Here is a 12,721-nt window from a genome sequence, read left to right as displayed (position 1 = left end):
CTAGGCTTTTTCACAACATGTATGACCTTGCTCTTTCTCATTGAGCTCTAAGGATCATCCTCTAAGCGATATACTTCTCCGCTCTCTCGAATAATTCTCTCAAAGTCTTCGGCTTTTTCTTTACAAGGGATCTATACAACCCTGAGTTAGAGGCTAGGGAGTTTTTGAACGCCGCTACTGTCGTTCATTCGTCATAACTTTCTAGTGACATTCCTTCCTCTCTGAACTTCTTGGTAAATTCCCCGAGGCTCTTCCCTGATCCTTGCCTCATGCTAAGCAATGCGTCAACATCTCCTCCATTTTTTCGGTTGCCAATGTACCGTGTGACGAAGGTAGTACAAAGCTCTACAAACGGACTAACGGATCCACATGGCAGTTTGTGGAACCAAGTCAGAGCGTTCCCCTGCAAACTTGAAGGGAACAATCTACACATTAGCCCTTCCTTCTCTTCCCACAACGCGAGCATCTGCCGGAGGTGAGATAAATACTCCACTAGGTCCTTCATTCCGAAATGAGGGGTAAACCGTGGTGGCACGAATTTTTTAGGAACTTCTTTGATTAAAATTTTTGCTGAAAATGGGGATTTCTGGATTTCCCGAATGACTTGTGTTGCTGCTATACCCACATTGATACTCTTTATCATTTCTAATCATCTCTCTAACCTCTTCCCTAGTCAACCCTACTATGGGTTCGGCTCGAGTGGTTGTAGTGGCAACCTCTATTCCATCTTCCCCCGTGGGAATCACTAACAGTGTGCTTCCTTTTGTACTAGAGATATGGCCATCCTTATTTGTCCCCTGAGGATCCTTCGGCATATTGTCTCGTGCCACCTGTTGGCGGTCATCGAGACGTTGATTCAAGTTTCAATTTTGCTCTATCAAATCATCCATTTTCTTCTGCATCTCCTCTTGCTTATTTCTCATAGTCTCTAGCATCGTTAGAAGCTGTGCATCTACAGCAGGTGTCGCCCGCGGGGACGCATTGATTTCACTTGTTCTTGTGGATCTCACCATTGTTTCAATTGAAATCAATTTGCTACTAATTTCCTATGGACGTCGTCAATTTGTGTGTCGAAATTCGATGGACGGCTCTGAGGGCCTCAACCCACACCGTTCCAAAGTCGCTCATCGCGCCTTCTTCCTCATGGCAGGCTGGTACCTGCCACAGACACTCTGACGCTCAAGTTAGAAGGCTCGAGAGACAATCCTCCCCCCTAATAATGCTTACTGTGCTATTTTAACCCCCCTACCTTCCCTTAGGATTTCCCCTTCCATAGGCTACAATATAGGCTGTAATCATGGGATTTCTACTGGTTTTGTGAGGTTGTTTACCTTATCCGGATACTTTAAAACAATCGAACTTATCTGCAATGATCTCCTCTGGGATTGACGTACACGCAACAGTACCGTGGTTTTCTCGAGGCCTGGCCTACCCTTCTTGGCTAGGCTGGCCTCGCTTAATGCTGTGCTGCCCTGCTGGCAAGACTAGGGAGGTCTCTGCTTTGACCTGCCTTTCCTGCTGGATAGCGCCTTATCAACTGGTCTGTGCTTGGTACTTCTTGGCCGGCATGGACACGTGTACGACTAAGATTAATGTGCAATTATTTTCCTTTACAATTACTAAATAAATTCTTGTAAATTAAAAAAAAAAAAAAGATCAAATTAATAGTACAAACAATTCCACACCACACTACAAAAATAAATCCATGGCATACTTCTTGGTCCAGCTCCTTGAAATTGTCTCATGTTTACTTCAAACATTCAAAGACAAGTGACTGCATCTTCATTGATATCCAATAAATGATTAATTATATTCTAACGGATTTGTTGGCAATCTCACACACAAACCTTTGAGCGAAGTCTATTGGCAATCTCATACACTTTCTGTTGATCGAAGATCTATTAGCAATATCATACACTTTTTGCTAATGATCATCACTGAACGCAACTCTCAATTAGCAAATCTACAAGAAAAGGGTAGAAAAGGCAAAAACTATTGATTAATTATCAAGGATTATGATTAAGGAAGTTATTCTTAATTTAACAACTATAAGAGGGATTTTCAAACAACCAAAACATAATACATGACTAGACACTTGCTGTTTATAGATTTATTCCTTTTTCAATGGATGTGAGTGAGTCCCTTATATTGAATAACATTGGTGATCAAGATAGTATACTTAATTTTATTGGACCAGAAAAAAATTATAACACATTTTACTCATAAGAAAATCATCTAATAACCCATGATTCAAAGCTACACTTAAGAATCAACTCCTCATTAGGCTGGAATGACATAGCATAACAGTCCCATAATGAAATGAATCTAAGTGGTTTTAAGGAACCTTTTCAAGAAGTCAACATAACAAGAGAAGCCTACTTCCAAAAGTTAACTAGTAGTCCAAAACCTGAAGTTGCGTGTAGTCTTATGAAAGGGTGAAGCACCCATGTATTGGATTTTGAAACTCCATAGACTAGTGCATGACTTAAGGTTTTTTGGTTCAAATGGCATATCTCTTGCCACATGAAAACATTACATAAATCCCCTTTTCCACAATTCACCCATGTAGTGAAGCAAAAACTATGCTAGACTTTAGGTGTCACTAGTACAAAAAAGAATTTAGAGTTTAAGCCTCAAACAGTTAGAGTTCCATGAGTAAATGATCATCCCACTTAGTCAAGGAAAAAGTCATACTAAAATAGGGCAATTAATGTGATTACATATTAAATTTAACATAAATACCTTGCGTAGTTGTGTTTTGAAACTCGCTCACCAACTCCTATAGTAGAAAGAGAGAGAGGGTGTTGATGAAATGCATCAAAACATTGAGAGAGCAAAGCCAAACAAAGAATGTGAAATAATTAGAATGGAGTAACAAAAGCTATTGCACCCTTGGCGTGCCATATCGCCATGTTCACTCTAGTCGCTTCTGTTGGTAAACATGGAGAGCTTCTGCAATTATTTGTACGAATATTTGTTAATTTTCCTTATTCAAGTTTTCACCAAGTGATAATCAATTGATTGATTAGAAATTAGAATCATACATCAACAACAATGCATGCCCAAGTCATCTCACCATGGACTTCTGTTACATCTTTTAAGATCGTCAGACCTAAGCTTCTAATGGTCTCTGCTATCTCAAGAAAATGTATGCATTCCTCATACAACATCTACATAGTTGGCCAAACAACCTCTATTCAAAAAAAAGATAAGAGGAGAAATACAAACTTTTTAAAATATGATTACATATTTCAGAAAGACTTTATGAGATAATAGTAAAAATTGAAGTCATTTTCTACCGACCGCTTATGCAAAGTGTTCAAAGGAAGAAGTTGTTGCCTTTGCAAGCTGTTCCTTACGGTTTCTATGCTTTTCTAAGTTTTCCAATTAGATATCGCACATTTTCTACGTTTTTAGTTTAATTGTGCATTGCAATATCTAAGTTGATCTTCCTTGTGTTGGTCCAATTGGAATACTATCATCATTCAAGCACTTACCAGTAGTAGAGTTTTCAACTTGCTAAAGAGTACCATTGTCAAAATTCGTGGATTGATTTTGGCTGAAGCTAGTCAGAAAATCATCCTTAAGAACTTCATTCTCTCTACTTTGGGAGTTGACTAAATTCCACTCTAAAAAGTTTCATAAAGAGTCATAATTAATAAAAATAAGAAAGGTAAAATAAATATTGTAACTGCATCATTGAATAGATAAGAAGATTTTCTTGGTGCATGTCCAATTAAATTATTTTCATAACTACTTGGAAAAAATATATAATTGCTTTCATTATCATTTAAACGCTTACCAACAGTAAAATTTCCAACTGGCTGAGGTTGTCAAAACTTGTGGATTGATCTTGGTTAAATGTAGCAAGGTCATCGAGAAGATATCATCCATATTAATGAGTTCACTGTCAAGGAAGTAGTAAGGATTCAATACAAATTAGAGATATTAAAAAAAAAATTAAATGGCAAAAGCTTTCAGGTAGGAACTGTTTTTTCCTATTACCCTGTCTCTAGAAAAGTGAGGTAAGCTTTTACCAATTGGTGATTGCAAGTGATGTCTATTAAAAAAAATAGGGTGATGTCTAAAGTTTTTTTTTTTTGTAGAAGTGATTCTTTAATGCAATACACAATGGTCTAAAGAAATGATATGATGACAACTTGAAAAGTAGATGATGACAACCTGAAAAATATTTACTTAATGAGTAAATAAGAATTAGACTACATTCTTTCGAAACATCCATGGGACTGTCAGGAATAATAGGCTCCACATATTGCTCTTCACTGCCCTTTGAACTAAGAATTAGACCACTTTCTTTCAAATCAGGCATGAGACGACCATTTTTGTCTGGAATCATTGGCTCACATATTGGTGTTCATTGGCCATTGATTGAGCTGGTGAGCTGCACCAATGCAATTCTTGTTATTTTCAATTGAGCAAAGTCATAAATAAATGCTTGTACATAATAACTTAGAATTTCATTTTTGTAGATTCATACATAAAAATAAATAAAATTTTAACTCTGAATCATTTCATCAGGGAAAATGCGCATAGTTGTTCAATTAAGGTTTACTATCTTGGCAATTAAAGGAATAAAATTAAAAAATATTTACTTAGTAGACATTGATTGTAATGTAGGCATCAACAATTAACATTGGAATTTTAAAGAGACATCTTTCTCTTTCAGTGTTAATGGTATCATGGTCACTTTTGAAAATGGTGCCAAATTATCATTGTCATCAACTCTTTCATCCAACCTCGCATACTTCTCATGTAGCCTAAAGACCATTCGAATTACTTGCCTCAGTTTACTAATTGTATTGATCCCCAAGATCGCCATTGTACGTATGAATATTGCTAATAAATACCATTGATGCATTAATACATCATATTTATGACGAAGGCCATGAAAATGACACATACACTACATCATAATGTGTTAAAAACGACTGCTCCTACAGTTGCAAAAGGAGTCATTTTCAAAGGAGTGGTTTTTTAATTGCGACAGACCAAAATAGATGGAAAAAAACGACTGTCTTAGACAGTCGTTTTTCTATTTTTTTTAAATTAATTTTCTTCATTTATAAATTAAAAAAATGGATCATTACAGTCGGAAAAAATGTGTCATGTTGACACCTAACGTTGTTATAAGATTGGAACACCTATCTGCGTCATTTAACTGATGCAAATTTCCTACAAAAAAATGAGGGATCAAATTATAAATGTATTCAAGATGCAATCTGTTGCAAATCATATATTTTAGTTCTGCCACATAAGTGAGATTAGTGGACTCTTCAAGTTGCAACCTTCCTTTGGGTTCATGGTTCCACAATCCAAGTAAAACCCAAACATTAATAAAATAAAGCACCCCAACAGTTAATTCAAACAAGATAGAGAATTTGGAAGTTCAGTTTAGAGTTTCGGTTGGAGATGCCTTACCATTCTCTTTCCTTCTTTCCCATAGTTATGGCGTATACTGTATGCATATTCCTCGTGAAATCTCTTAGAACCAATCTATGACAGAAGCAATTCAAACATTGTGTGTTAAAGGATTCACAAAAATAAAGCTATCTAGCACCATATACAAGAGTAAAGTACATAATGAACGAACACAGAAGTTAAATGCAACCCAACGATCCTGGGTTAGGAATCAAATCATTTCCATGATCCAATTCTTTTAGAACAAGAATATAAGAATTGTGGACTATGATAATAGGGCAATAGGATGCAATTGCTTACCCCAATGTCTCCTATCAAGGTGACTTTGTGGTAAAACGGAAACTTTATCGAAGATTTTAAAGTTTTAAAATCAAACAAATCACTGGGATAGTTTGTCAAAACTACGATTTTTGAAAATTAGCAAAATGTTAGACCCTTAAAACTTATTCTTACGTTGACAAAATGATTTTATTTCATAAAAGAATAAAGAGGTTACTTCCTAATGATCATTATTTGATATAGAATTTTCTAAAATAAACCTACAACAAGCCTTAATTTTGTATCTTTATTAACTTGAATACTATAAACCCAAACCTATCTTCCCCAAAAATCTTCAAAAAAAGACTCATTTTGAATTCCTTGAATAATTTACACCAAAAATAAAAAAGGCCCATAATAGAAACAATAATCCCAAGGAAAGGATGTTCCTTCCCTTGAAATATTAACATACAAAAGAAATCAATAGGACAAAGTAGGAGCAAATACCTCTCAAATTTTCAGGCAAAGCAACAAATTTGAGAGACACGACTTTCAGCTGGAATCAATAGTGTTGTTCTGTCAATGCCAAAGTGATCGCTACCGTGTTTATGGCAAGCTCTTCATAAAGATTAGCCTCACAGAACAACCTAAGCCTCTCAAGTTCATATCGGTCAGTTGTGGCAAGCAAATGCTGACCCATCAATGTAGAAGTCCATTTCAAGTTCAAATCAGTAAGCTCTTGCATCATATCAGGTAGGACATTCAAGTATATGAAATTGAGTAGGGCCTGCAAATACACAACCAAGAGAAAAATAAAATTTAATTAACTTTTGTTAACATTTTCTTTCAATTTCAAAGGAGACGGGTTTGACCTAAGAACTTTGGGATGCTAAAGCTTGAAAGAAGAATTAAACCAAGGTGATCTAAAAGGAGAACACTAAGCCCATTGTTGTGTAGAGATCTAATATGTTTGGTTATGTATATTAATTCAAGGGTTGGATAAATACCTCAGCAAATTATATCAAATGAATTAAAAATGAAAATATGCATTTCTCTTGAGTCACTTAGCAGAGAAATTTTACAAAAAACAAAACTAAGAATATATGAATAATTTTCTATGATACAAAACCCATTAGAAGCTAGGATTATTTGGGTGGGAAGACATTAAGGAATAATAAGTTGGTGTATTTTAAATGAAAATACTTTTTAATAGGTTATTTTTTAAATAACCACACCTCCTTTTCATTTCTCGAATAAACTTTTCAATTTGGGTTTCAATAACTCAAATGAGAAACCCTCTTCAAGCTCTCAAAACACTAGTTATGAGGAAAGGAAACAGAGTTTGCTAATAGGTTGCTGTCACCGCTACTCCTTTATTTCCCTTGTTATTTTCTTTTTCACTTTGTGGTGTTTATAAGCTCTATTGCATGATATTGAAGTGAGACTAGATGTTATTATTTAACTAATATGTTGTGAACTATATATTTTATAAAGAAAGGGGTAGTGGGGACAGAGAACTTTCAATAATGTGAGATAAAAAGTAGGCAAAGAGTGGGGTATTGTTTTATTGTGCTTTTATTGAGTTCCTTTAAAATTTTAAAAAGTGTACCTATGAGGGTTGTCTTCATCTTGGCTTCTTCCAAGTAGTAGGTGAAGTATATGTATAGTAGGAGAAGTGCATTGAGCACCCTTGTGCAAATTCTCAGAATGTTAAGTATCAGAAAGAAACCCACACTTATGTTTGAGCCCCAAGAAATAGAAGACAACATTCAATAACTTAATGCAACCAGTACTCAGAGTAATAACCATTTATGCTATAAAGAAATGAGTAGTACAAGAAGAAAATAAATAGGGAGAGTTCAGAATTAGTGGATACAAGATCTAGTAAATAGGAAAGTTAAAAATAGAACATCTATAATAGTAGATAGAGATCTAAAGGATAAAGTTGCACATGTTAAAAGAATAAGTGATCGACTATTAGCAATAAAACTAGAAATAGAGAAAAGGATAATTAACATAATTAGTGCACCTCAAGTTGAATTATATGAAAAATATCAATTTTCCTGTCTAGGAAGACATTAATGTTCTATCCATGATGAACATGATATTTATAGAAAACAGATGGGGAAGTGCAAGTATTGTTTCTGCAATATGGCGAACATACTTGACTTGTGCAAGTGTAGCAACCATCAAGGTTACACATGATCCACTCAATAGCCTTTTTGAATTTCAGTAGCCCCCATGTCATCATTAATATCTTGCTGCAGAGATACATTCAACTTTACTTGCATTTTGCAAAATATAATCAGGAAATTTTCCAACCACCCACATGTTATTAAAGAACACTACAAATTTTCATATATCCTCACCATTACAAACATGGATCCCTCATGTTTATTTGGACAAGTAATGTAATTTAATGATTTAATACAAGTAACAAATGCCTCATGATATTACGTTAAGGTTGTAGATGCCCTCTTTTATGCCATGTCCACTCATCTATTGAACCCACCAAAAGGAATGGTTGCATCAGAAACATCAAAGCAATTAACCATACAGTAAAAACTTCTAAAACTTCAATGTTTGTTTACTTTTAAAATAAAATCCATCGTAAACAAAAGTTTGGTATAGATGAAAGCAATAACACCATTATAGCAAGCAAACCAAGTTGTTCGGCCATACCTCTCTATAGATTAACCCCCTTACATCGTCTTTTGTCAGTTTCCTCCTTCCAAACTCAAACTAATAGTAATTCTATAAGTTGGGAGTAACTCTCTCCCTTAGAGAGAACAAAATATGAACTAGATTGTGGTACAATAGAAGGTTGATTAAGGGAAAACAATCATCAATATCTTCCGTGTTGGAGTTCTCTCCTTCATTTTCTATTAATGTATCAACATTCTCCACTAAGATGAATCAACAAAATCACAGAAAAATTACATCAAACATGTAGCTATGCTACAAAACCTAATCTAAAATCCCTAGAAACAAATGATAGAAATAATAATTTGAGTTGGAAACACAAAAAAAATAGAGATAGAGTGATATGTAGAACAAGATTTTTTTCTCGTTTCTCGAAATCAAGAATATTGAAGATGAATAATTGATTGAGATCGAAGAATAAGGGTTTGATCTCAGAAATCGAGATAGAAGAACAAGGATTTGATGCTTTCATCAAATCTTCAAGCATCCAAAAATCTAGAACGAAAATACATAGAATCGATAAAGTTCTAAGCCAAATCACCAAAAACAATACATCAATTTAAAGAGAATGAAAGAAGAAACATAAATCTAAAAGAAAAACTTACTGTAAATGATATTCGAAAGCTGAGACTTAACCAATTTATAGGTAGAGTAGCCAGGATTTCAAATCTTGAAGAAATACAGAACTTCGAGGTTGAAATTGAGAGGTTTCTAGAGAGGATTGCGTCTTAGAGAGAGAGGGAAAAATTGAGAGTTGGTGCCTCTGAGATTTGATGCGTCCGAGAGGCTTGAATACAAGAGAAGGTTATTGCGTCTGAGAGAGAGACACATACACAGAAAGCTGATGCGAGAGAGAAGGTAAATCGTGGGTGTCGGATGCAAAAACGACTCTTGATGGGTCCCAAACGACATCACCAAACCCACGATTGTGCTTTGTTGTTAAAATTGACATTAATTACGCAACTAAAATTTACGTCATTTTCATTGTATCGACTGGGACAAGTTGTCGCCTAAAACAGTCGTTCTTTCCGTAAAATCAGAGTCGCAGATTACCTATTATGACGTAGTGATAATACAATAGAGATATTTATCCAGTCTTGAAATCCTATGTTGCATTATGTGAAACTTTCTGTAGTTCATGGCTTTCATTATAAATTTCAATCATTTTGTACACAGAGGGCCTAATTCTATTTTTTATTTTTTATCTTTGTCAAGGTTCTAATGAATCCCTCTCTCACTAGCTCTTCGCTTTTCTTGTAATAATTTATTTTTCAACAACTAACATCTTTTACCAATAAAAATTGGAAAGACAACAAAGTGATATTTATTGTCTTTTGTATTGTAGTGTGAAAATCCCTAAGAAGATTAAAAATGGATTACTAAATTCAAAGAATAAAAAAAACTACGTAAAAAAAACATATTGATGGAATTCATATTATATGAGTGAAGAAATCAGACCATGATAGAGAAGAGATTTACCTTTGGAAGGGAGAAGGGTGTCCACAACGTCTTAATGAGGTGGTCTAGTTGGGATTGAACCTGTGTCCTCATGATCTGGTGTGGAACATAAATCGATTGAATTATAGGCTCGAACATTAAAAAAAAAATGAGGATGAAGAAGATGGTTTACTCTATAATAAACTTGGGATGAAAAACATATATGTATTTATAGAGAAAATAATAGAGCATTTGATGTAACGCCTTGATACACCTGTCAATTTTCATCATTAGCTTTTGAAGTAATGCCTTGATACAACTGTCAATTTTTCGATTATCTTAGAGTATTGTGATGAATGTATGTAGTATGTACATTGTTGACATGGCAAGGGCATAAAACCATAAATCCTTTTCTTCGGGATACACAAAAAAAGATCTGCAGTTATGTGCCCTTTCCACATCAGCTACATACAGACTGCGTATTATTTACCGCATGCATTCATCATTGGTCTTTCTTAAATATAATGCCATTTAAGAAAAGATTGATTTTCTAAGCTTTTAAGGAAAAAAATGAAATAAGATTTATGTTTTCAATAAAAAATCTATATATTAAAATACAACGGTGGACCCAACTTCTTTTATCCTTCCATAAAAAAGGGTTGGGATTTAATCTATCTATCAATCTCAAGGATAACTTTTTTACTTTATTTTATTTCCTCTTATATTACTTTCCAACAATATCCTTCCAACTTTATTGCATTTCCTTTACTACCCTATTATCTAAGAACACCCCTCCAAGTTTATTATCTTTTCTTTTCTCCTCTCCTTTTTAATGACATTCATTTCCTCTCTAAGAGGATGCCAAATCCACATGATAACAATATTTAAATTCAATTATTATTCGGTAAGGGGTTAGTTTTGCTAATTCAAATAAATTCATAATTTTTTTTTTTTAAATTCAAAAAATTGACTACTAAAAAAAAGCTTTTTATTTGTAGGACATTAAGAAAGAGGGATTTTTCACTAACTCGGTTGGTTCTTAAGATACTACCCCAAAATTTTGATGCATTGGGAAAGAAGTCCCCAATGCACAGTCTATTAAGTAAATTTTACTTAATATTTTTATACATGTGCAAATTCAAAACCCTTTAATCAATCTTTTAAATTACAAATAAGCCCTCTACTATATGTCTGAATTCAAAAAAACTGTAATCAATATTTTAAACTTACAAATAAGCTCCTTTGATATATGTGCGTCTGCACATACCACATTCTAGTTATATTAAAATGAAAAAAGGAAATAGTGTACAAGGGAATAAGGGATTGGAGACCCCAAAATTACAAGGATCTAATAGACGACCAGCTATCAAATCTCCCACAAAGCTTTTCGTGTGAGGGGCATAACCAAGGGTAGAGCCAAGATACTTTTGCTTATGTAGGGTGCAACTAAGGGTATGTTTGATTGCATGGAAAGTCACTTTCCATGGAATTTGAAATCCATGGAAAATTAGTTGTAGAAAATAGGTAGGGTTGGAAAATCAAATTCCATTGTTTGATTTCACTTGGATAAAATCATGAAAAATTATGAGAAAAAAGAAAAAGAGGAGAAAGAGAAAGAAGATGAGAGGAGGGGGAGAGGAAGAAGAAGATGACGAGGAAGAGGGAGGGGGGAGAATGTGGTGATGGTGGCGATGAAAGTGGTGGTGGCGACGAAGGTGGTGGCGGTGGCGACGACGACGGAGGTAAGTGAGGAAGATGGGGGGAGAACGTGGTGGTGGTGGTGGCGGAAGAGGTAAGGGATGAAGAAGAAGGAGAAGAAGAAAAAGAAGAAGAGAGAGAGAAAAGGTGGTCGGCGACGGTGATGACGACGACGGCGACGACGACGACGGCGACGACGAGGTTAGTGTAATGGTGGTGGTGGTGGTGGTAGGGAAGAATTAAGGATGGAAAATATGAGTGGATTTCATTTTCCCACCCATATGGGTGGGAAAGTGAAATCCATGATTTAGTGGACTTTTTGAATGGGGTGGAAAATGAATTTCCATTTCCATGTGCAATCAAACACTTGAAAAATGTCATTTTCCATAGAAATTGATTTTCCACCCTATTTTCCATGTGCAATCAAACATACCCTAAGAGTGAAAAAATATTTGCATGTGCAACTAAGAGAGATTTTGTTTGTTTTAATAAGTTTTTTTTAGGGGGGTAGGAGTGGATTTACGTTGGGGGTTGTGGGGGCATTTGCCTCAACAAGAATTTTCAAACTTGATGGATTAGTGAGTTATTGTGATAGATTTAAATAGCAGATATTTCCCCCACAATTTTTTTTCACCCTTAATTGTCCCCACAATTTTTTCTACTCTTGGTTGCCCCCACATTGGCAAAATCCTGGCTTCACCTCTGGGTGGGTATGTGGGGTGGGGGGAATTTGTTGGGGCGATAGCAGTGGATCTATTTTTATCCACGCTATTATCTCTGGCAATAACTCATAAAGTTTTTTATTTTGAGAGTTCTTGTGGGGGAAAGTGCCCTCAATGCAAATCCACTCTTGGGCATAACATCAACTAATTCAAAAGAATAAAAAGTAAAAGATTTTGAAACATGATTAGATAACCATTTTCATCTCAAACAATACAACCCACCCAAATTGGACCTGGGTGTCCCAAGTATGATTCATCAATATTCTACTTGATCCAACAAGCATGAGACTTTTCATATCCACCATACCAACTTCATGTAAGTTCCACCTTTTACCAGTACTATAGTAAAATAGGTCTATAGCGACGACTGTGATTGTGGGGGAAAGTGCCCTCAATGCAAATCCACTCTTGGGCATAACATCAACTAATTCAAAAGAATAAAAAGTAAAAGATTTTGAAACATG

At 35.0% G+C, this 12,721-nt stretch overlaps 1 long non-coding RNA gene across 6 annotated transcripts; it reads right to left on the bottom strand.

Annotated features, from left to right (window-relative positions):
- Positions 1–1,759: 1,759 nt before the first annotated feature.
- Positions 1,760–9,436, bottom strand: LOC147398303 (uncharacterized). 6 transcript variants are annotated; one of them, XR_015179820.1, is made up of 8 exons: positions 9,006–9,436; positions 7,862–7,958; positions 6,205–6,484; positions 5,440–5,514; positions 4,183–4,402; positions 3,803–3,907; positions 2,743–3,629; positions 1,760–1,963 (listed from the first exon to the last, which is right to left on the bottom strand). It is a non-coding gene; the product is annotated as an uncharacterized LOC147398303 (long non-coding RNA). The 6 variants fall into 6 exon arrangements; XR_015179818.1 differs by lacking the exon at positions 7,862–7,958 and having other exon boundaries at positions 2,743–3,170; positions 3,498–3,629; positions 9,006–9,418; XR_015179817.1 differs by lacking the exon at positions 7,862–7,958 and having other exon boundaries at positions 9,006–9,424.
- Between the last annotated feature and the right edge of the window lie 3,285 nt (positions 9,437–12,721).

The sequence above is a fragment of the Akebia trifoliata genome, chromosome 7, assembly GCF_017979445.1.
Source record: "Akebia trifoliata isolate Shusen 1 chromosome 7, ASM1797944v1, whole genome shotgun sequence".
Taxonomy (NCBI): domain Eukaryota; kingdom Viridiplantae; phylum Streptophyta; class Magnoliopsida; order Ranunculales; family Lardizabalaceae; genus Akebia; species Akebia trifoliata.
Note: the sequence above shows the minus strand (reverse complement) of the source record. Positions and strands in the feature narration are given on the sequence as shown.